The 22372-nt window shown below is 37.1% G+C and overlaps 1 protein-coding gene across 14 annotated transcripts in view; it reads right to left on the bottom strand.

Annotated features, from left to right (window-relative positions):
* Positions 1–22372, bottom strand: part of fru (sex determination protein fruitless) — an 805497-nt gene that overhangs the window by 411594 nt on the left and 371531 nt on the right. For 2 of the 14 annotated variants that reach the window (XM_073957810.1, XM_073957597.1), the window contains exon 1: positions 12614–13895. The exons of 11 other annotated variants lie outside the window; for them this stretch is intronic. The gene's annotated coding sequence lies outside the window, so the exon portion shown is untranslated. Of the gene's footprint in view, positions 1–12613; positions 13896–22372 lie in introns of those variants that run through there. One more of the 14 variants, XM_073957607.1, reaches the window with a different exon arrangement.

Raw genomic sequence — 22372 nt, 5'->3', positions numbered from 1 at the left:
AAAATGGAGATTGGCGAACTTGCATGGACTTCCGCCAATTGAATAAACGATCCGTGCCGGACGCATATCCCTTACCCCGGGTGGACACAATCTTGAATCGCTTGCGAGACGCCAAATATGTCAGTAGTTTGGACCTCAAAGATGGATACTGGCAGATTCCCATGGCCACAGAAAGTAGAAAATACACTGCCTTCGCGGTAGCCGGAAGAGGCCTCTACCAATGGAAGGTCATGCCTTTCGGGTTGCACTCCGCACCCGCAACTTTTCAAAGGGCATTGGATAGTGTCATTGGGCCGGAAATGGACCCTCACGCATTTGCCTATCTAGATGATATCATCGTAATTGGGAGAAATTTCGAGGAACATCTACGCAACTTACGAGAAGTGTTCCGGAGACTTCGAGCGGCCAATTTAAAGATCAACGTGGACAAATGCGAATTCTTTCGTAAGGAAACCAAATATCTGGGCCACGTCGTTAGCAGTGATGGGATCAAAACTGACCCAGATAAGATTGCCGCCATTGCAGAAATGAAAGCTCCTACATCGGTGAAAGAGGTCAGAAGATTCCTTGGCGTGGCTTCGTGGTACAGACGATTTGTACCGCAGTTCGCAACCGTAGCACAACCCTTAACGTCGCTGCTCAGAAAGGGAAAGCATTGGAAATGGGGGCCAGAGCAAGAAACAGCATTTGTCACTCTGAAAAGCCGATTGACCCAGGCACCTGTGCTTACCTGTCCGGACTTTTCCAAAACATTTTCCCTACAAACGGACGCCAGCGACTTCGGACTGGGAGTCGTTCTCACGCAGGAATTTGAAGGAGATGAGCGGGTTATTGCCTATGCTAGCCGACATTTGAACCAGGCCGAAAGTAATTACTCGGCCACCGAAAAAGAATGTTTGGCTATAATCTGGGGCATCAGGCAGATGAGACCGTACCTAGAAGGTTACGAATTCATAGTCATAACGGATCATCTGGCACTGAAATGGCTTAATTCTATAGAAAGCCCCACTGGCCGTCTCGCTCGCTGGGCCCTCGAGTTGCAGCAATATAATTTCACAGTGAGATATCGACGGGGAAAGCAGAATGTGGTCGCCGACGCACTCTCCAGACAGCCGGTGGAGATGCTAGAACTAGCCACTGTCAAAGAAAACAGCAGCTCCTGTCCGTGGATACGTAAACTGAAGCAAGCCATCAACAAACAGCCGAAAAAGTACCCTGATTATTCCATTGTGGAGGGCCATGTATACCGTCATATACCGAGACAAGTGAACGACGAGGATTGCACTCCATGGAAGCTCTGCGTACCCACTTCATCAAGGGACCAAGTCTTAAAAGAAACACACGATAGTGTCACCGGAGGTCATCTTGGGATTAGAAAAACGAGCAACAAAGTGGCAAGTCGATATTGCTGGCCGGGCATGTTCCAAGACATCAAGCGATATGTAAAGCGATGTGAATCTTGCCAAAAATACAAGACCAACCAACAAAAGCCAGCAGGAGAAATGTTAACAAGGATCCCAGAGGAACCGTGGGCAACTATTTGCGCCGACTTCGTGGGACCCCTTCCTCGATCCAAGCATGGCAATACAATGCTCCTAGTAATAATGGACAGGTTTTCAAAATGGACGGGAGTTAATACCCCTTCGAAAAGCAACTACTGAGGGGTTAATAAAGGGTTGCCGAGAGAGAATTATTGCGAGGTATGGAGTGCCAAAAGTGTTGATTACGGACAACGGAACCCAATTTACCAGTCGAAATTTTGAGAAATTTCTGAAAGAAATGGGAATAAAACATCAGCTGACCGCACCATACACCCCGCAAGAAAATCCCACGGAGAGAACAAATAGAACAGTAAAGACCATGATCGCGCAAGTGTCGCAGCAGCAACATAATAAATGGGATGATGCATTGCCCGAAATAATGTTAGCTATCAACACTAGTGCATCAGAGTCCACTGGCTATTCCCCCGCGTATTTGACGCAAGGTAGAGAACCCCGATTACCTCAGGCCTTGTATGATCAAGTCACAACTGGAACTGGCGCACGAATTGTATTACCAGAAGAACGAGCACAGGAGCTGAAAGAAATATTTTCAATAGTTCGCCGCAACCTTGCTAAAGCGTCACAAGAACAAAAGAGGCATTACAACCTGCGTCGTCGAGCGTGGAAACCCAAAATTGGTGAAAAGGTGCTTGTTCGTCTGCACCCCCAGTCAAAGGCCATTGACAACTTCGCTGCAAAGCTTGCCCCAAAATACGGAGGCCCGTTTGTAGTGGAACAATATAAGTCGCCAGTCATCGCAGTGGTCCGAGCGCAGAACAATGACATCCGCACAGTGCATCTGAGTGGGATGAAACAGTATTTTGAATGATAAATTCGCATAGACCAGTCGTAGAAGAGATGACCCTTCACCGTGGTTCATTTGAATTTACTCTGTGATAAGTATCTTGTACCCCATATATGAACTTATGTTTTCTATTCTATTTGTAGATCTCACAGTTATAGAAGAAAATATTAGTTCGTAAAAATTCCATGCAGAAAGAAGCGTACTACTCAGGACCACAATACTATTGAGTGAAACGATGGAGCAAGCGCCAAACTATATTTTCCGAGGAGGGCATCGCTCTTAATACAAGGAGAAACAAAGTGAATCATCCCAATCCTAGTAGAAGCGCGGATGCCGACACCGACAAAAGCGAATCGATGTCATCTCACCATACCCCAAACAAGCCCGGAGTTCAGTCATTCGTATCATCGACTTTGAGTGTAAACACCGTTGCACCGTCAAAACCAATGTGTACCAGCCAACACTACCTTGAAGAAATATTTGCACCCAACGTTGAATCAGACGCCACCACCAACCATGTCATCACACAACAAGCCACAGAACCAACCCAGTGTTTGATGAAGCACACGCCAGCGACAACTTTTCTGAAATAACCCACATATCCAAGCTACTAATCAAGCAAGGCAGACAACCTTATCGCATCATTATTTCCAACGACGGGCCGTGAAAGTATTGCTACGAACCTCTGCAACAGTTCCTAATATTCCTTTACATTCGACGTAGTCGAACCAAAGTGGTAATGTCGGAGAATAAAACTATTTGGATGTCATTCCTCTAGACTTCCCTGCTATTGAAAGACAATAACAACGTGTAAGCCCACTACGGGGAACAGAAAGAAATCAGAGGGACGAAGGGAGGCCATGTAACGCCCAAAAGTCACATAGTTCGTTTTTGGGGTTCATTATTTAATCTTCATCATAATTTACACTATTTATCATATGATCCATTACATAGAATTATCATGAATCTTAAATTGTTATGTTCGCGTATGTAAATTAATTTAAGTTATTCATATTATAAAATTATTTATTTAAATTTAACGGTCAGCACAAACCCCCCTAGTGGGAAAGATATAAATTAAATATGGATGTAAATTAAGCAGAGCCCCTAGCGGTACATAGTGGTACTGGAGTGATGTTTGCATGTTCCTGTCATGTGGTGACAGTTCAGGTGATCGTCGTCGATTGACAGTTGACCTGGCGAAATCGTATAAAAGGAGGTGCCTTTCACATACTCGTGGCAGTCGTCTGTTGATGATTGCTGAGATAAGGTGGTTGGTTAGAAGAAACGGCGCGCAACCTTGGTTGAATTGAGTCGAAGTATTCTAAGCAATATTCCTTGGCTCATAGTGGGGACTGAACCACGGCGACGGGTGGGTGTATAGCAATATACACTATTCTCTAGCTGTGTTGACGCTACTGTACTACGGCGACGGGTGGGTGTATAGCAATATACACTATTCTCTAGCTGTGATGACGCTACTGTACTACGGCGACGGGTGGGTGTGTAGCAATACACACTATTCTCTAGCTGTGCGACGCTACTGTACTACGGCGACGGGTGGGTGTGTAGAAATACACACTATTCTCTAGCTGTGTTGACGCTACTGTACTACGGCGACGGGTGGGTGTGTAGCAATACACACTATTCTCTAGCTGTGCGACGCGACTGAACCACGGCGACGGGTGGGTGTATAGCAATATACACTATTCTCTAGCTGTGTTGACGCTACTGTACTACGGCGACGGGTGGGTGTGTAGCAATACACACTATTCTCTAGCTGTGCGACGCGACTGAACCACGGCGACGGGTGGGTGTATAGCAATATACACTATTCTCTAGCTGTGTTGACGCTACTGTACTACGGCGACGGGTGGGTGTGTAGAAATGCACACTATTCTCTAGCTGTGCGACGCGACTGAACCACGGCGACGGGTGGGTGTATAGCGATATACACTATTCTCTAGCTATGCGGACGGAATACTAGACTGAACGTGGGACTCATCGGGCCGCCATCTTGTCAAGCCGCTGACCAACCACATCTTCGTTCGTCGATTCCCCCATCAATCATATATCATCATCCCTCATCGATCTTCCTGCTTTTATCATTATAATACAACGGTCACACAAAACTTCGTCATAGATTAATACAATGAGGATTGGATTATGTGTAGTGTAGTGTAGTGTAGTGTTAAGTGTTTTTTTTTATTAAATAAACTGTTTATAACGTTTTAAGAAAAACAGTGTGCTTCTCTCTCCTTGTTGTTCCCAAATCAAAAATAAATTCTTGTGACGACCCTGGCCCCCGCTGAACCTACCCCAGCTTCAAAGTGAAAACACGTCGTCACACTAGACGCAAGTAAAATATATACATATGTACATATTTGGTCATATATTTGTACATAACTATAATGAATATACATATACATATTTACAATTATCCGCTAAATTCCCCTTTTTGGAATCATTAAATGTTATTTCGCCATCTGCTTTCGGACATTTGGCATTTCTCTCGATTATTTGTCAATATGGGCATAACTTCAAATTGAAATATAATTCAGTCATAAAATGTTATAAATTTATTCATGAACAGGACGAAAGTCGTGGACCAAATGTGCTTGTGGGCAGTTACATGCATGCATATTCATGTGAATGCATGAAAGCGTTTGAATTTGTTTCAATGCTCGCTCCATAGTGGACATAACCGACTGTGATGAGATTAGCTGTAACTAAATGCAGAACTTGCTACAATCATTGTCAACGCAATATTAACTTGGCTTAGAACGGCATTGCTAATTACAAATGACATTGATTAGCATTTCTACACCAATAATACATGATGTCTTAACTGCATATAATGAGTTCTAAAATGCATTTCGATGTGGTTCTGCTCGATACAACACACATACGTGCATATTAACATACATATGTACATGTATGCAAACACTCCCACAGATGTATTGGATAGATGTCATGAATATTGGAGAAGGCTTTCAACCATCCAAGCGTGATGCAACGAAGTTTTATCCACTCATGCATTCATGCACGAGTGATCTGTTGTTCGTCTTGTTTGTGCGCCTATGTATGTATGTGTGTTTGTTAATCCTAGTCTCATTCTTAATTTAGATCTTTGCTAGAAAATAACTTCGTCGAACTGGTTATTTGGTTGTATCTTCCCTGTTTTCTTTTTCGCCAACTTACAATGTCCGCAACTTCGATGAAAAAGTCTTTCCTATCTTTGCCAAATGTTTGTTTATGATGGCACAGCTATTGTGCCACCTGCTGATATGTTCATCCTTTGCACGTTGTAACTGGAATGATTACAAATGCGATGGCGTTGATATGATTTGATGTGGCTGTGTCCGATGAACCGATACAGATTCATCTTCTTTATGTCTTTGTGTCACATATGGAACATGTTAATTTATGCTGATATTGCTATGTAAACGATCCGGAACTCGTTAACGACTGAGTATTGGTAAATGTATAGGCAATTCAGCTAGAAAAGAATGCGGCAGAGAAGTCAAATTTGTGAATAGTAGAATGGTCTATTACGAAATATGTGTAGTGGATAAACAAGGTAATCTTATAGGAATATCTGTCCGTCTCTTGCGATATTTCATAGTCTTAAGTTCATACAAATAATTTAATACTTTTGGTGGGGAGTTACGCATTGAAAAAAATCCCAAGACTTATCTTTGTACCTCTTGACCTACCTGTGGTGAGGAACAGAGGAGCTGTCTTTAACACCCATTAATGCTTATTGGAACGAGGACTGTATTCAGTAGGTATTTCAGCAAGTTGCGTGGACTATGATGTGGCTGTCTGTTGTGATTGTAGCTTTCCGATATCCAGCTTCCTATTTTATGTTTGTACTTTATTTGCTATGTTTACAAGTTATTTGACTTGGTGGCTTTTAAAACCTTAAAGATCATTATCTCCGAATATCCTGGACTTCTACACAAAATAAACTAGATCGTTTTAAGCAGGACAACAAAATCTACTTGCGCGAAAATGTTCAAATTGAGCCAAGAATAATATTTAAGCTGCACTTAGCGCAATATTTTGAAAATTTTTGTTGAGAAGTCTACAAAAGGTTAGACCGACATATTTTCAATCCCACGGCAGCGGATTCTTTGTACCGGATCAACCCGAAACCGTAATGTATCAGCCAGCGGCTGCCAACACAGCATCAAACCTATGCTTCTATGCTGCTACAACAACAACCGCTATAGTAAATTCTCGGACTTGAGTTAAGTTTGGACATAATTTGTACCAGAAAGTGTATAAGAGTGCCTATGTAATAACGTGAATGAATGATTAAAATCGTACATTGGTAAGAATAGTGGAAAGTGTATGCACCACGTTGCGAATGGTATTTATTTTGGCGTAAAATCACTAAAAAAATTTACCGTCAACATAGAAAATCTTTGCAGGGATTCTATGTGCATATTTTAGCGAAGAGAATAGCTCCCGGTGAATTAAGCTACTTTCTTTGAAGAAGAGTGACACTAACGGGGAGTAGTGGAATAGAGATCAACAATTACAAATACTTGAACTGCAACAATAAGAAAGACTACAAATACAAAACTTTAACAGCGTGTCTCGCTAGGCTCAAGTACTTAGAAAAGTGGTATCAAAACTGCTACAATGAAATGCTGCTGGAAGCCAAATTCTGAGGCTTCTTATGTGTTTCCATTTATGCAATTGTCCATCTGCCACTCTGCATTGTTGTGATACACTGTCGACATGGAATTCAGTTATGTTGTTCGAATCGAGTGCTTCCCCTGTCGGGCCCATTCAACCTCATTTCTTTCTAACTATCGACTTCGTAGCCATTTAGACATTGGCTGGAACAAACATTAGCTGTATTTGCCACTGATAGATTAGGTGCTACTTCTACGGCCTACAGAAATGACAGTGGCAGTGTCAATGCCACTGGAGCAGTCAGCAGCAACACTTTGCCCAATTAGTGTAACAAAATTATCCGTTGTGCGAGGAACGTCGTGTGGGTTGTAATAGCTGCCCAAGCTCTTTGGGGTGTTTGGTTGCATGCAACTATTTAGGAAATCCAAATGAGTGCAACCACCAAATCACTTCCAATGCTTGCAAACAAACTGCACGAGCCATCAGATTTACTCCACCCAAAAAAAGTCAATGAGAAATGCCAAGAATAAGAGATTGCTGGCAACGGCCAAAGCAATAATGACTTTGTTTTTCGAACGAAATACCCAAAGTAGCAGCAGTGAAATTATGCGCACTTCGTCCTGGCTGGCATGCAGAACACAAGCGAAAAACAACGCGCAACAATCATTCAAAACCATTCCACAATTTTCGACAATTTCATTCATCGATGGTTTGCGCTTGAACGCTGTGCCACCACCAACAACAACAATCCAACAGTCAACATGAGGCTGTCAATTGCCTTGATTGTTTATTTGAACTGTTAGTTTGCAAGAATTAACAGAACATTGGTGCCCATTTTTTGCTTCTCGTCTCTTTTAGAACACATCTACATTGAAGCTGATGCTGTTGTTATTGTTGCTGATGATGCTGCAACTGCAACAGATGCACTTGCGGAAATGTTTAAATTACAATAATCATCGTATCAACACAACAAATTGTCTCAGATCAAAGTTATCGGATAAGTGTTGAGTTATAAACGAACACAATCAACCGTTACAATGCTCAATATTATCATTAAGATTGATTTCGACACAAATTGAAATTTAAATGTTAGGAAATGAGTTTAAGGTGTAACAAGCCATGTAAAGTATTTATACGTGTGAAGTTCGGAGTTTCAAGATTGATGTCGAATTATTAGGTCAATATTCGGAAACCATTGAGATTTTCGATGCAATAGTAAATCAAAAATTGTAATTCATCAATATTTTCACGAAAATGTTGCACTGTCACAAGGCCAAAACTTCCTCATGACTTTTTGGTCATGAAAATGAAGTTTTCAATAGCTACAATTTTACAGAATATTTCCTTTTTCTGAAATGCACTAATGAGCAGGATTCGTAATTCTTTTCTTTTTATTGACAATGCTTCGATTGGTATCGGGAAAAATATAATACATATGTATGTGGATTATAATTACGTTGCAAAAAACGCACTTTGCACCAAAAAAAAAAAAAAAAAAAAATCTGCAACAAAAATGGATCTCACATTTTACACAACGTGAGTACAAGTTAAACGACTCTTTGAATGGCGTTCTTAAACCCTAAAAAATATCTGCTAGTCCTTTTTTCAAAAGAGGCAAATAACAACTGATATATGATATAAAAAATATTTTTAGTCCTACGAGGCTAACCACTGATCTACATACACATGCACATGTTCTTTTTGATCATCCAAACGTATAGGAAATGAAGTAGCTGTTTATCGTCGAGTTTTAACGGCGTGTCTTAAGACACCACTTGTAGAGAAGTTTTACATGGCTGAAACACTCAGGAAATGCCGCAAACATTACTGAGGAGTATTTTGCCACCAAAGAAAATTTAATGTAGACGGGTCGGGGAATCGATCCCACCGACCTTCAGCGTGCAAGGGGGGTGTGTATACCACTGCACCACGGTGGCACCCCAGAAAGATGATAGGAGTTTAATGTGGTGAAGATTTGGAAAACCTTAGGAAAACTGTTTACGTATCCAGTTTGCAGCGTTCAGTGACTTAGAATCGATTTTTCCTGGTCAAAACTCTATAACTTTTGAAAGGATAGAAATATTTTCATATTTTTCTGTTCGACAGATAACACAATCAGCTTTCCGATTAATCAAAAACGATCATATTCGTTCTAGTAGTCGTGTTTTTATATGTTCCAATCTACTAAAACAATAAAGCCCCAATGAATCGATATATATAAAAATGGTGTAAAAAATGTATAGTAATTCATAAAATGAGAACGGCTAGGCCGATTTCTGTAAAATTTTTTGTCAGTTATTCGTATCTTCGAGGAGAAGGTCTTTACGGAAGAAAATTTTGGAAAATCTCTCTGGAAAAGTCGGAAAATTGGAAAAATCGAAAATTGCGTTTTTGTATGAAATTTTATTCCTTAATAGCGAGACGAAGTTCGCCGGGTCCGCTAGTGAACTATAAAAATGAAAAAAAAAAAATATTGAAAACAATTCAAAATTTGTTTTACAAAATATGAAAAATTTGTCAAAAAATTAAAAAACTTCTGCCCGTTTTTTTATTTCAAAAAAATGTTCACATGTGTAAAAAACCTATAATCACATGGAAAAGCGGTAAGAAAAAAACACACTTTTGCCCATGTAATTTCAATAAATTTAAAAAGGTGTTAACCGGACGGAACGGGAATTTCACTAAAATGTAGTACTTACTGCAAAATAAAATAGCTTACTTTGGGTAAACGCTACGGTCATTTATTAAAACGCTTCTTAAAGGCAACAATTATAGCTAATTAATAAACAAAGAATGAACATAATAACTGTTTTAGTTTCCGAGAAATAATAATTTCTTTCTTTACAAATTGTCGTATTCAGCAGCACGCCGCGCTCAATAGGCTTGCTATAGAATTTCTTATAGAAATTAACAATCGGTGACGATAAAAAATTGGTCTTTGAAAATTGATTTCTGAGCCACCGTGCGCCATAATGTTAAACTTGGTGGAAAATTTACACCTAGTATAACATGCCGTTGCCGAGCTAAAATTTTTTGCCAGGTATTCATTTGCCGGTAAAGATTTGGGTTGGTCAATTTTATAAGTGAATTTGTTCTATTGGTTGATAATGTTGGACAAATGGCTCTTGTTCTATGGCTCTTTCATCAAAAAACGTTTCAACGCTTCGAAAAAATTTGCATATAGGTAGTTTCATGAACCAGTGGTTAATATACTTGTTGAGTGTGATCCACACCTAGCTAGTTCATCTCCCTTCTCATTTCTCATAATGTTTCGGTGTTCTTGTACCAAAATAGTCGGAAAGTATTAGTTAGGTTTTCCAAAGCGATTCTGCATTCAATGGCGGCCTGAGATTTGATGACTTTAAGGGCCACTTGACTATTCCCGAAGGTCAATGGTTTAAAGATCTCAGCATCCAGAATTTTTATAAGCTCTGCTACTTTCCTGACGCGAAGATTTCAGCTTGGAATACGATAAGTCATTGTGAAGCGTGTGTATTTCTACAGCTATTTATTACATAAGGACTCTAACTTTTGTCCGATCATCACCAATGTGATTCACTTCTCTCATGTCAAAGAGGATGCCTGATTCCATTATTTACGCAATAATGTGGGACTTTTTTTTCTTCTTGCAAATAATTTGTTATACATTTATCTTTTTACCCTCCATCATCATAGTATGGAGGGTATATTAAGTTTATTTTTCTGTTTGTAACACATCGAACTAATCAATTTGTACCATATAAAGAATATATATTCTTCACCAGGATAAAATTCTAAGACGATCTAGCCATGTCCGTCGGTTGTAATCATTCTAGCGTCCGCAATAATTTAGATAAAGTGAGTGTCTCCTTTCCATAGTCAAGTTCGAAGACGGACTATATAGGCCACGTTTTGATATAGCCCCCATATAACGGCACCACCCGATTTAAAGTATTTTGAGGATTTTAGCTACATTTTTGACCAAACTAGCTGAAATTTGATATTTGAGGTTCCCAATGGCCAATAAATTCTCCACTAAAAATTGTCAAGATAGATCCACATTTTGGTATAGCCCCCATATAACTGTACCTCTCGATTTAAGGTATTTTGAGAATTTTAGCAACACTTTCCGCCCAAATTCCCTTCAGCCAGAAACTACTCCACAGAAAATTGTCAACCTAGGTCCATGTTTGGGTATAGCCCCCATATAACAGTACCTCCCGATTTTCGGTATTCTGAGGATTTAAGCTACATTTTTTTAGCCGAACTAGCTGTAATTTGACATTTGAGGTTCTTATGTGTCACAACAGTTCTTCACCAAAAATTGTGAACATAGGCCCATGTTTTGGAATGACCCCCATATAACGGTACCTCCCGATTTTCGGTAAATTGAGGGTCTGAGTTGAATTTTTTGACTGAACTACCCGTAACTTTACATTTGAGATTCCCCATAATCACAAAACTTCTCCACCAACAATTTGCAGTATAGGTCCATGTTTAGATATAGCCCCCATTAAACGGTACCTCCCGATTTTCGGTATTTTGAGGGTTAAGCTAAATTTTTTGACTGAACTACCCGCAAAATGCTCATTATATTATTGTTTTGGTATCATTTGACAGTTAAGGTTCCCTGTAGTCACGAAACAGGTTTTTCTTTTGATATACCCTTTATAGAAGCGGAGATATTCGCTTTGAAATAAGACGTTGACTTTTTCTCCAAATAAGTTTTTTGCCCATTCCGACACCTGATTATTATCCGACCATCACCAAAATCAATAGGCTTCTTACCCTCCGGGGCCCTCATAAACACCCAAAATTTGGTGACGATCGATTAAAATTGCGACCTGTAGCGTGATTACAAGGTTTATATGGACAGACGGACGGACACAAATAGCCTGATCGGCTCAGCTCGTTGAGACATTCATTTTGGTATATATAAGTATGGGTCTACGACCATTATTTCGATGCGTTACAAACTTTTTGGGCAAAACCAACTTATAATACCCTCCCCACATAGTGGTGTAGGGTATAATTACATAAAATCGAAATTTAACAATTTTTGTATTATGAGTAGTTTAAGGGATTTTCGTCGTTTTGATTCTTAATGCTGATGTTTTATTTCAATTTCCAACAACAAAATCCACAATCCACAAAAAGTCGTGTTTTTCACTTTGTAACAAATTTGAGAATTACGTTTTTTTGCATAGCCAGCGCACAGTGATTCACATTAGCTTTTAATAGCTAAAAGTCTGTAGCTTTTGAACGAAAAGACATACATATTTTAATCATGTTAGTTTAGTTCGATAGGTAAGGTCTTAAGATTTCTTTCAATTCAATTACCATAAAAATGATGCACTGTATAGCTTTGTGATAAAATGAAAAAAATGGCAAGCGGCAAGACACGCCTTAGGGGAAGTTTATGGACCGTAGATTGAAAATCTTGTCTATGGTGGGTTTGACATGCCAAAGAACCAATTGATGTTTTACGACTAACCGCTCACAAAATAAGAGATGTAGGATATATAAGGCCGAGACCCATTTTGGTAAAAGAATAATGAAACATATTTGAATTAGGTTCTACTTCTTCCATTTTTTTTAACCGATGACATATACCATGTATTTAATTATTTCAATTACTTACTTTCACACCCTTATTCATTTATGCAGGCTAAATTTGTATTTTCCTAAACAGCTTAAAGCAGAAAATGGTATATTAACGGGGTATGTATGACCAAAGTTATAAATGTGATTTCGATTTATAGAATTTTATTAGAATTCACTGTTTGTTCATTTAGATTTTTTTATAACCAATTTGAGCCCAAATCTTATTACGATTCGACAATTAGAAACGCTATAAAGTATAACACAAAACTTGTTGGTTAGAAGTGTAACTTTTGAAAATATTTTTATTTATCATGTAGTAAATATTGAATCTAATATAATAACGGAAATTGATTTATTAATGTACACGAAAATATTCAGCAGATGTTTGGCACAACAAACAGACGAAAGAACTATTATCAACCGAGCTGTGGCGAACAAACTAATTCACTTGTAATATCGCGTGAATAGTAAATTCTAATACCTCTAACAAAAAAGACACTGCAAAAAGGGCTAACGTTATGTCCAATCAAAGAATCTGAATGAAATATGAAAACATTTGAACGTGTTGTATGGGCTAACAGACAGACACACATTTTCGTTTGTAGTTATTATTGGAAACAATCGGAACAAAACGCCACTGAGGAAACCATAACGACGGCAAACTGTTGCCACACGTTTGCCTTGACTTTTGCTGGCTGCAACAGGTTGGTGTGCAGAACGCTCGGTATTATTCCGTTGTTCTCTGTATGAAATATTTATTGTGTCTGGATGATTTTGCCCCAGCACCAGTTTTTTGTCTGCAAACATTTTCAATATAAAGTCCAAAGTGCATAAATATTAAATGGACTTCTATTCGAATATTCAATTCATATGCAAATCTCACTTTTGTGGGTCACATTGAAGTTGGACAGAAGTTACACACTGCAAGAATCTTGAGGTGAATGAAAATGGTTAAACGACATGAAAAATACAGCACAAGAAAAATAATGCAGTGAGAATGAAACTTTTATAATGGTCATTTACATATTCGTATTTGACACCGTTTATTGAAAATATTTTCAAATAAAAAATATGGGAGCTTGATGCATAAAGTATGGACTTTAAAAAATAACACTTTAAGGAATTGTAAGCATCACGGGTTTGGTTTTGAAGGAATTTTTGAGAAACGCTTTAATTACAATCTTTCACTTTAAGCCGCAAAATTGAATAAAAAGTATTCTCATTTGAAATTTACAAACAAACTACCAAAACGATACCCTTGGAATAAGTTTTAAATTAATAATTTTGGGTAAGAATTATATTATGAAAATTCTTATGTTCATTACGTTCTACAACGACAAAATTATTCTTGTAAAATGTTATGTTTTTATTCTGTTATTTTTAACATAAAAAATAGGCAGCCCTGTGATATGTGTAGTGGCATATGGTAATATTCAAAAATGTTTTACAATCGTTGAAGTTGAGGTTCACCATTTAATAAGTCGCGAACTGTCAATATATTTTATACAATATGAATATATTTATATTAATTGAAGTGTTTTAGCCGGGGTCGCATAAAATGAACCATAACAAATAATTTATGTGGAAGCTGTGTTGGTGGTAATATTAAAAAATGGGTAAAAATGTGTTGAAGTTTACAAGCTTTTTTGTGTTCTTTCTGGATTTCTGGTCAAACCACGGAAAATTCAGACCTGAGCTCAAAGAAAGAATTGAAGAATACCCCTTGGGCAAGGAGGTTCTAATGTATGACTTTTCGATATATAGACTGCATCCTCCTTAAATCGATGCTGACATTTTGAAGTTTTGAAATCTGGGTTTTTTTAATTTTTCCTATAATTGGAGGGCGCAGTCAGATAATTACCCAAACTATTTATTGAATTGTAGAACTCGTGATTCCACGTCGTTTGATGTATATCTCATGAGTGTGCTTCATACAGCTCCCTAGTAATAGGAGTCCAAAGTCGAAATTTTGGTGCGTAAATTTTCTTTAAAAACCTATTTTTTGGCTTCAAAATTTACAACTGTGACTCAGGTACCCTTGAACCCCGCGCCGGATCTAATGAATCCTTCCGCCTTCAAATCCATCCACTAAAACTGCGGTTATAGATACCTTGAAAATAGGAAATTCTGCAAAATTATATTTTGATGATTCCGCGCATTGAACCGCGATTTTCTTTGGTTATTTTTACATAAATGGAATCCTTTATACGCGATTATATTATTTTCCAAAACCGTGTGGCATAAATTACCGAGATTCTGGAGTAATATTCGTATTTCGTATAAAATAGAATTTGGTAGCACATCCGCGGTTCTTGACGAATTTGTTTAAAATTTGTTATAATGACGTATTTTTATAGGCGGTCACTGAAATCGGATGCGCCTTATAATCTTATGTACATCGCGCAATTTTTACCCACATAAAGGTTTTTTGAACAGTAAGATGCATCTGACGGCACACTTTGGCCGCTGAATGAAAAGTGGAAAAATCGCTACATATTGATAGAGATGGACTCGCTGTATCTGAAAAGCGCATACGCCTTAACTGATTTTAACGAATTCGCGAATTATACGTTTTTTTAACTTTTATGTATTTTCTTTGGCTGTAATTTCAATATTACATTCAAAAGAAATTTGAAATTTACCATATATACATATTTACATTTTTTTTTCGTACCGTATGCATTTTTGTAATATGTAAATATTACTAAATTGGCTTACTTTTCTGGGGTATGGATTTAGGCTCGAAGATAAATCTTTGTTACAATCAATGTCTCCATTTTTTTTAAAGCTTACGCCGCAATGCAAGAGAAAGAGATCCAAGACTCATCATTAGTACCAAAAACGACATTTAATCACAGTTTTGCCAAATTCAACATTTAGTGACAATAATGACAACATTTTTTTTTTACAAATTGCAAACACAAGATAGCCAACAATATACCTAACCCGACAGTTTTAGGAAGACAATAGCAAAAATACAAACCATTTTCACCAATACATTTATAGATTTTTAAATATGCATTAAGAAATGTATAAATGTATTGGTGAAAAAAGTTTGTATCTTTGCTACTATCTGCTCAAAATTGTCTGTGTGTAAACGCCAGGTAAGATCAAATAAAACAAGTAAAAAAGTATCAGTCGGCTTTGCTGACAGAGATATACCCTCAGCCTGTGTATATTGAAACAATTATCCAAAAAAAAAAAACGTATGTATTTAGGAGGTTTTAAAAATTTTGGGCGTTTGAACCGACAAAAATGTTGATTAGGATTAAAGATCAAGTAATTATAGTTGAGTTATAGTTCTTTATAGTAACGATACACTTTCATACATGGAAAATGTGCCTCATCGAAATATTGGTTTTAGACCCCAATTATGTTTGGACGAAATTAGTTTCAAACAATATGGAGCCGATTTAGCAACGTCCGTCCATCTGACTGTCTGGCTCTAACGGATAAACCGATTGGGTCCAACATTTAGCCACTTCTTCAGGTACCCCCCATAAAAGTTCAAAACTTGTCGCTAAAATGGGGCGCACGATAAATCTCGAACGCAGTAACCGATTTGGTCCATACTTTGCAAATTGTAAAATTTTTATCAGACATATATGGACTCTATAGGTCCACTCCTTCGTACATCTCCCACACAAAATTTCGGAAAAGTGCAGTTTAAGAACTCCGCTCGAATACGTTTGATTTTTTTTAAAAAACATGTATTCGCTGCTTCTATTACGACGGAACAGATTTTTTTCAGGAGCAAGTCCATACTTCCTGTGCAAATGGCCAGAAAGCTGTAATAAAACTCCTGTGGCACCATATGTGGTTGCTGGAGCGTAGGATAATTCTCGAACGGATCAGAAATTCGGTCCGAAATTTTGCCTTTGTAATAATTTATCCAAACTCATTTTAAATTCGGTCCACTTCTTCAGGTACCTCCCCCACAAAAGTTCAAAACTAGTAGTAAAAAATTACGAACAAAGTGCAGTTTAAGGCCTCCTCTCGAATTTGATTTGATTCTTTTTCCAATAATTTGTATTCACTGCCCCCATAATGTAGGTGTAAATTTTTTTAGCGGCAAGTACATATTTCTTGAGAAAATTACTCGAAATCTGTAAAAAGCCCTATCGCACCATGTTTAGTGGATTCAGCGCACGATAACTCTCGAACGGATCAGAAAATTTGGCTTTTTAATATTTTGTCCAAACTTTGTTTAAGTGCAAAGAAGAACCATACGCTATTCCATTGGTACACAAATTTATGGGAGCTCTCAAACTTATAAATTCACAATATATTGTCATCGAACTCCTACGACGCAGGGATATAGACTCCATATAACAAACACAACCTACAATGATCAACCGATTTAGCTAAAAATTTAAATATAACGTCCTTAAATATACGTCTTTTTACAATGATTTTCATATTAGGTCCACGTTCAGAGTTTTTTTTAATTCTGGCCACATTTTCGAACAAAATTGATTGAAAATTGATATTTGGAATCTTAGCGAGTAAGGGGCATACCTGCAAAAAAATTTCATATTTTGTATAGCTACCATATAACGGGACAGCTTGCATCGAAGTTTTTAATATCGAAATAGGTATAGGTATGCAAAATCAAAGATCTTAATTTTTCTTCCTATTTCATGTCATTATAAAGATAACGTATAAGAAATATAGATTTTTGACACAGAAATTAGAGTTGGGCAATTGAACGACCTAGTTCAAAAACATATCATACAAACTAACGTGAGGTATTAAGTATACGCGTTTTGTTCATACAAACAATCGGTGTCCAATGAACTAGATTGTGAACTAGGTCGTTCAATTGCCCAACTCTAACAGAAATCCATTTCACCTTTTCATAGGTAGCAATTGTGTCCAATTGCGAAGACAATAAATGCACCACGATCCTTTTGCTTGTCATTACGAAAAACCATCGTTTTCAAATGTCACTTTGTTAATAATAGTTTGAAGTAATAGATTTTTAAAGGGTTACAGTTTTAAAGTGATCCATATTAAACAAAACGTCTAAATTTGCAGAATCCACTGGGTTTTAAATGTCAATGCCATTGATTATACGTCAAATAAATCCTCATCATAAGTCCAGTGGATTTTATTTCACGTATGTATATGCTATTTAAAATTCAGTATTTAAAATCGAGTGGTTTCGTAAATCTAAACGAACTATAACATTTGTATGTCACCTTTTGACAACTGTTCTGACGAAACATTTTCTTATTGCGCCATGGTTACAGCTAAAGTCCATTTTTTGGTAATCGTAACTACTCAGAAATCATCTCATTTACCCTTATTTTCGACAAGGGCATGTCGATCTGAATAACTTATCCCGTTGCGCCTTAAGTAACTTTAAATGGAAGGTGGTTACACCTGGGAAGTTTCTGCGGATTCTGAAACTACACTGTTCATAGATGAGAAAAAATCAAGAAACAAAAAAATTCGCCGGAGGGAATTTTTAATAAATTGCGATCAAAATTCACATTTTTAGGTTTTTACGATTTTGCTTGGAAACCGCAAGTCCTATAGAAATGAGACTAAATGTTGTAGCAGTGAAAATTTTATACAATATTGACCTTTATGATATTTTCGTAGCTTTTACAATTTTTGAGATATAGAAGTTCAATTTGGGACAATGCACCGACTGTATCGCCTCCTTATAAAAAGAGAACTTTTTATACTATCCACCATAAAATATTCTGAACAAAAAATATTATTTCTTTTCCTGTCCACAATTTTAGGTCAAGAAGTTTTTCGACCACGGATACCCCAAAGGACTGCACTAAATTAGGTCAGAAAATGCATCTAAATTTGTCTTCAATCGGCCAGTATCTTCATATGAGAGCTTTATCATGGAGAAGTTATGTGACCACTGGGAACCACAAAGTTACAAAATTACAGATAGTTCGGTCCACAAATGTAGCTAAATTTCTTAAAACTCTTTAAATCTGAAGGTATCGTATGTATTTGCGTCCTGTACCTAAACATGAACCTATATAGACAATTTTTGATGTAGAAGTTTTGCAACCACTGGGAACCTCAAACGCCAAATTACATACCGCTATTTCGGTAAAAAAAACTTGCTATAATTGTCAAATGAGGGTATTGTGCCCGCCAGTATGTTTTTCACGTTTTCCAACGAATCACAAACAATCCGCTGACATTATTACCCCACCTTAAAGTCATTAAAGTCGCTCCCTTTAAGCAACCATGACCCAATTAACAGATCATTCATCAAATGGCCTTTATATTTTAAAAGTCAAAATTGTTTCTTTTTGTACTGGAAATCAGTAACAACAGTGTATTTTCAGTGGTCTAAGATCTATTTCATTATGGACAGGTCAAATCATGATCATAAGAATAAGAAGCTGTCCCATCAGTTGATAAAATTCACATGAAAATGTCAAAATGCATTACGCGTCTTCTACAAACATTCACTAATCGATGGTTCCTGTCCTACCATAGAGAATATTCGAGCTCCTATTACACTGTGCAACATTTTTAAGGTGATCTTGTGCAATCAATTCGAACTGAGGATTTTTTGAAAGTACAGACCCAAACGACGAGAAACCCTAGTTGGGTTTTGTTGTGTCAGATCCAGCTCGGATTTTATGGCCCCATCTAAACATGGTTAAATATTGAGTTCTTAAAGAAATTCGGGGCTATATCTCTGAAACCAATGCGAATCTTCTTCTGACCTCTGAAACAAATTTGTAGATAAGGACAAGAATACAATATTTGGAGAAATAATGAACTCGAAAAACTACACTTATTGTCTCAAATTTCAAAATATATTTAAAAATACCACAATGTTTATACATTTCGCACCGTATCTCCAAAACCGTTAATTTTTTCTGAATATTTTCTTTTGGAATGTAATACACAACTCTTCAGAACATGTCATTGTTGTAAATTGCCTCTATCCCGTTGTTTTCAGTACATTTTTCAACGACGATTTAATAAAAATGTCAATAATGTGGTGAAATCCGAAATGCGAGAATAAACTGTTGGTGTGAACTGTGCTTGAAATACGTGTTGTAAAAGGTATGATGCAAAATACCACTGAAACAACATGAAGTAAGCATTTTAGAGTTTCAGAATGTTCGAAAGAATTGTTGAGAACTTTATTTGGAAGATTTTTGCAAAAGGTTACTTGGTTCAACTCCCAATAGCTTAGCCGATACTGACCAGAATTTCAGCAATTATGTAAAGTTTTCTATATTTTATAGATTTTGATGCCCTAGATGGAGTTTTTCTTATGTGGTTTCTTCAAAAGATAAGTTCTACTAGTTTAGGGCTACAATATTTGCTAAAGACAGCAAGGCCAAATTCCTATTCGTTTCTGAGATAAAGGCCTGCTAAATGCAAAAAAGTGTAGATTTAGCCCGGTTTAGATGAGGCCATAAAATCCGAACTGGATCTGACAGGACAAAACCCAACTAGGGTTTTTGTAGTCTAAATATGTACTTTCAAAAAATCCATACTAGAAGTTGTTTGCATTTTCAGTGTTGCATAGTGTTATTTGTACCCATATTCAGCTGGTATGAAAACGAAACCATAATAAATATTTGCATGAGTGTACAATTTGTAGTGGAAATCAGTGCAACGAGAAATGAAAAACTGAAAAAGTAAAATAATTATGCTTATAATTGGATTAGCAACTGTTGTGGCTGGCACGATTATTTTTTTACTTGTTACAGGTAATGGGGTAATGGTAATGCCGGCAGTGAGCGTTGCCAATGTCGTGTATTGGTTTCAGGCAACACACAACCGCAACAAAACCAGGCATACTTTTAAAGGTCAAGTGGCTGTAAATAAGTCAAGCCTAGAAGTATGCATAGTATTTTTGTTGCAGTTATAAGTTCAACGACAACACTGCTATTGTTTAAGTGAACAGTAAACTTATTACAGGGACAAATATGTAGTTAATTTAGTTTAGTTTAACAGCTCTTCGAATGTGCGTGTATGTTAGGGATGAAAATGCAGCACAATTCAATACAATACCTTCTGGCAATTTAGCATATTTTAATGAAAGGTGTGTTAGAACCAAAAAAGGGTTTTTTAAACTCCTACTTCCTTAATTTTTCTTTTTGATCCAAAAACCGCATATAAACTTTAGCAGAAAACTTCTCCAATTCATTGTTGTGGCAAAAAAAAAAACTAATCGTATAAAAATTTGTGAAAATCGGATCGGATTTTTTATTGGCAGAGTTGAACTTAGTGGTGAGGAGGCTAAATTATCGGAAATTTGGGCCAAAAATAACTTATATTTGAATCATAGTTTGAGCGCCGGTCATATGTTCTTTGTAAGCGCTAGTAAAATACACATATATTTGATTTCTTCTTCTATGCATTAGGTTGAACATGGACGCAGATAAGACTGATGTTGAAGAATATAACTTTTATCCCATTTGTCTTCAGTATCTCATTAACCCACTTAAAGCCATTGGCGCTAAATAGGTCAATCGGGGTGCCCTCCTTTGTTTTTTTTTTTTGCTGTGTTGATGCTGCTCCTCAGCAAAACATTTCAGCATATTTTCAGATTTCTTTCACTAATTGTTCCAGAGCTATCGCGCCTTGAAAAAGTCGAACTCAGTATAACGTATATGGAAAGAAATACTCACAACTTCTTTAATACTGGACCAAATAGAAAAAATATTTTTTTGTATTTTTTGTGTTTTCATCAGGTATCTAATAAAATATATTAAACTACGATTAATTACAAGAATTTTAAGTCCTTATGGGTAGTGGGACTCGAATAATTATTATTTTTTTAATCTGAGACCTTTTTCTTTGCTTTCAAATTTAAGTAAAATTTTGGAGATAGTTATACGGAAAAGAATGGATTTCGGAGTATCGTTATCATATATTCCAAATTCACAGTTTGGTTTCCAGACGGGTCATTCAACAGTTGATGCTATGACAAAATTCAACAATGATATAGTCTTGAACTTAAGAGATAAATAATGTACTGCCGCTGTATTTCTTGACGTTGAAAAAGCTGTTGATTATGCTTTTCACCATGGGATATTAGCAAAAATGATGACCATTGGATTTAGTCCTCATTGCATAAGGATGATTAAAAACGTTTTCACAAACCGACAGTTCTGTGTGCAATTTTAAAATAAGTTGTCAGTCCTATCAAATGTTCACTGTGGTGTCCCCCAGGGACCAGTTTTAGCGCGTCATCTGTTCAACATTTTTATGTACGAATTCCCCCACGGTCATGACAACTCCTCATGCATTTTATATGCTGACGATTCCTTGCACCACGAATCACCTGTTATTGCTTTGAACAATGTCTCCCAATACCTCAATGAGGTACATCAGTATTTCAATAATTGGGGTATCAAAATAAACACGTCAAAATGCGAAGCCATTTTCATAAGAAATGCTTCTGGAAAATGCAAACGTTTTGTGGTACCAGAAAGTAAAACTTTAAAGCTAGATTTAAACGGCACTGAATTCCATTTAAAGACAAAGTAACATATTTAGGCGTTGTGTTTAATAAACTTTTTAAGTTTAATGCTCACGCCAAAAAGGCGCGTATCTTTTTTATGAAAGGGCGCTCGCCGGGACAAATCTTGGGTAGATACAGGATTACCTATTTTTATCAGTTTTTGGTTGTTTTGTTTTTATTATTCCTAGTTTTAAGTTTCAACTCCTAGATTTAAGATTTTCTCTTTATGTAAAAGTCCCGGGAGCAAGGGCGTACACTTTTCCATGTTATTGTCATCTTATTAGGAAACGGATGATGCTGTATGTATGTATGTATTAAGATAAT

The sequence above is a fragment of the Musca autumnalis genome, unplaced genomic scaffold, assembly GCF_047663935.1.
Source record: "Musca autumnalis isolate F117 unplaced genomic scaffold, ASM4766393v1 scaffold_1, whole genome shotgun sequence".
NCBI classification, from domain to species: domain Eukaryota; kingdom Metazoa; phylum Arthropoda; class Insecta; order Diptera; family Muscidae; genus Musca; species Musca autumnalis.
The sequence above is the reverse complement of the archived record's forward strand: the minus strand, read 5'-3'. Positions and strand labels throughout refer to the sequence as shown.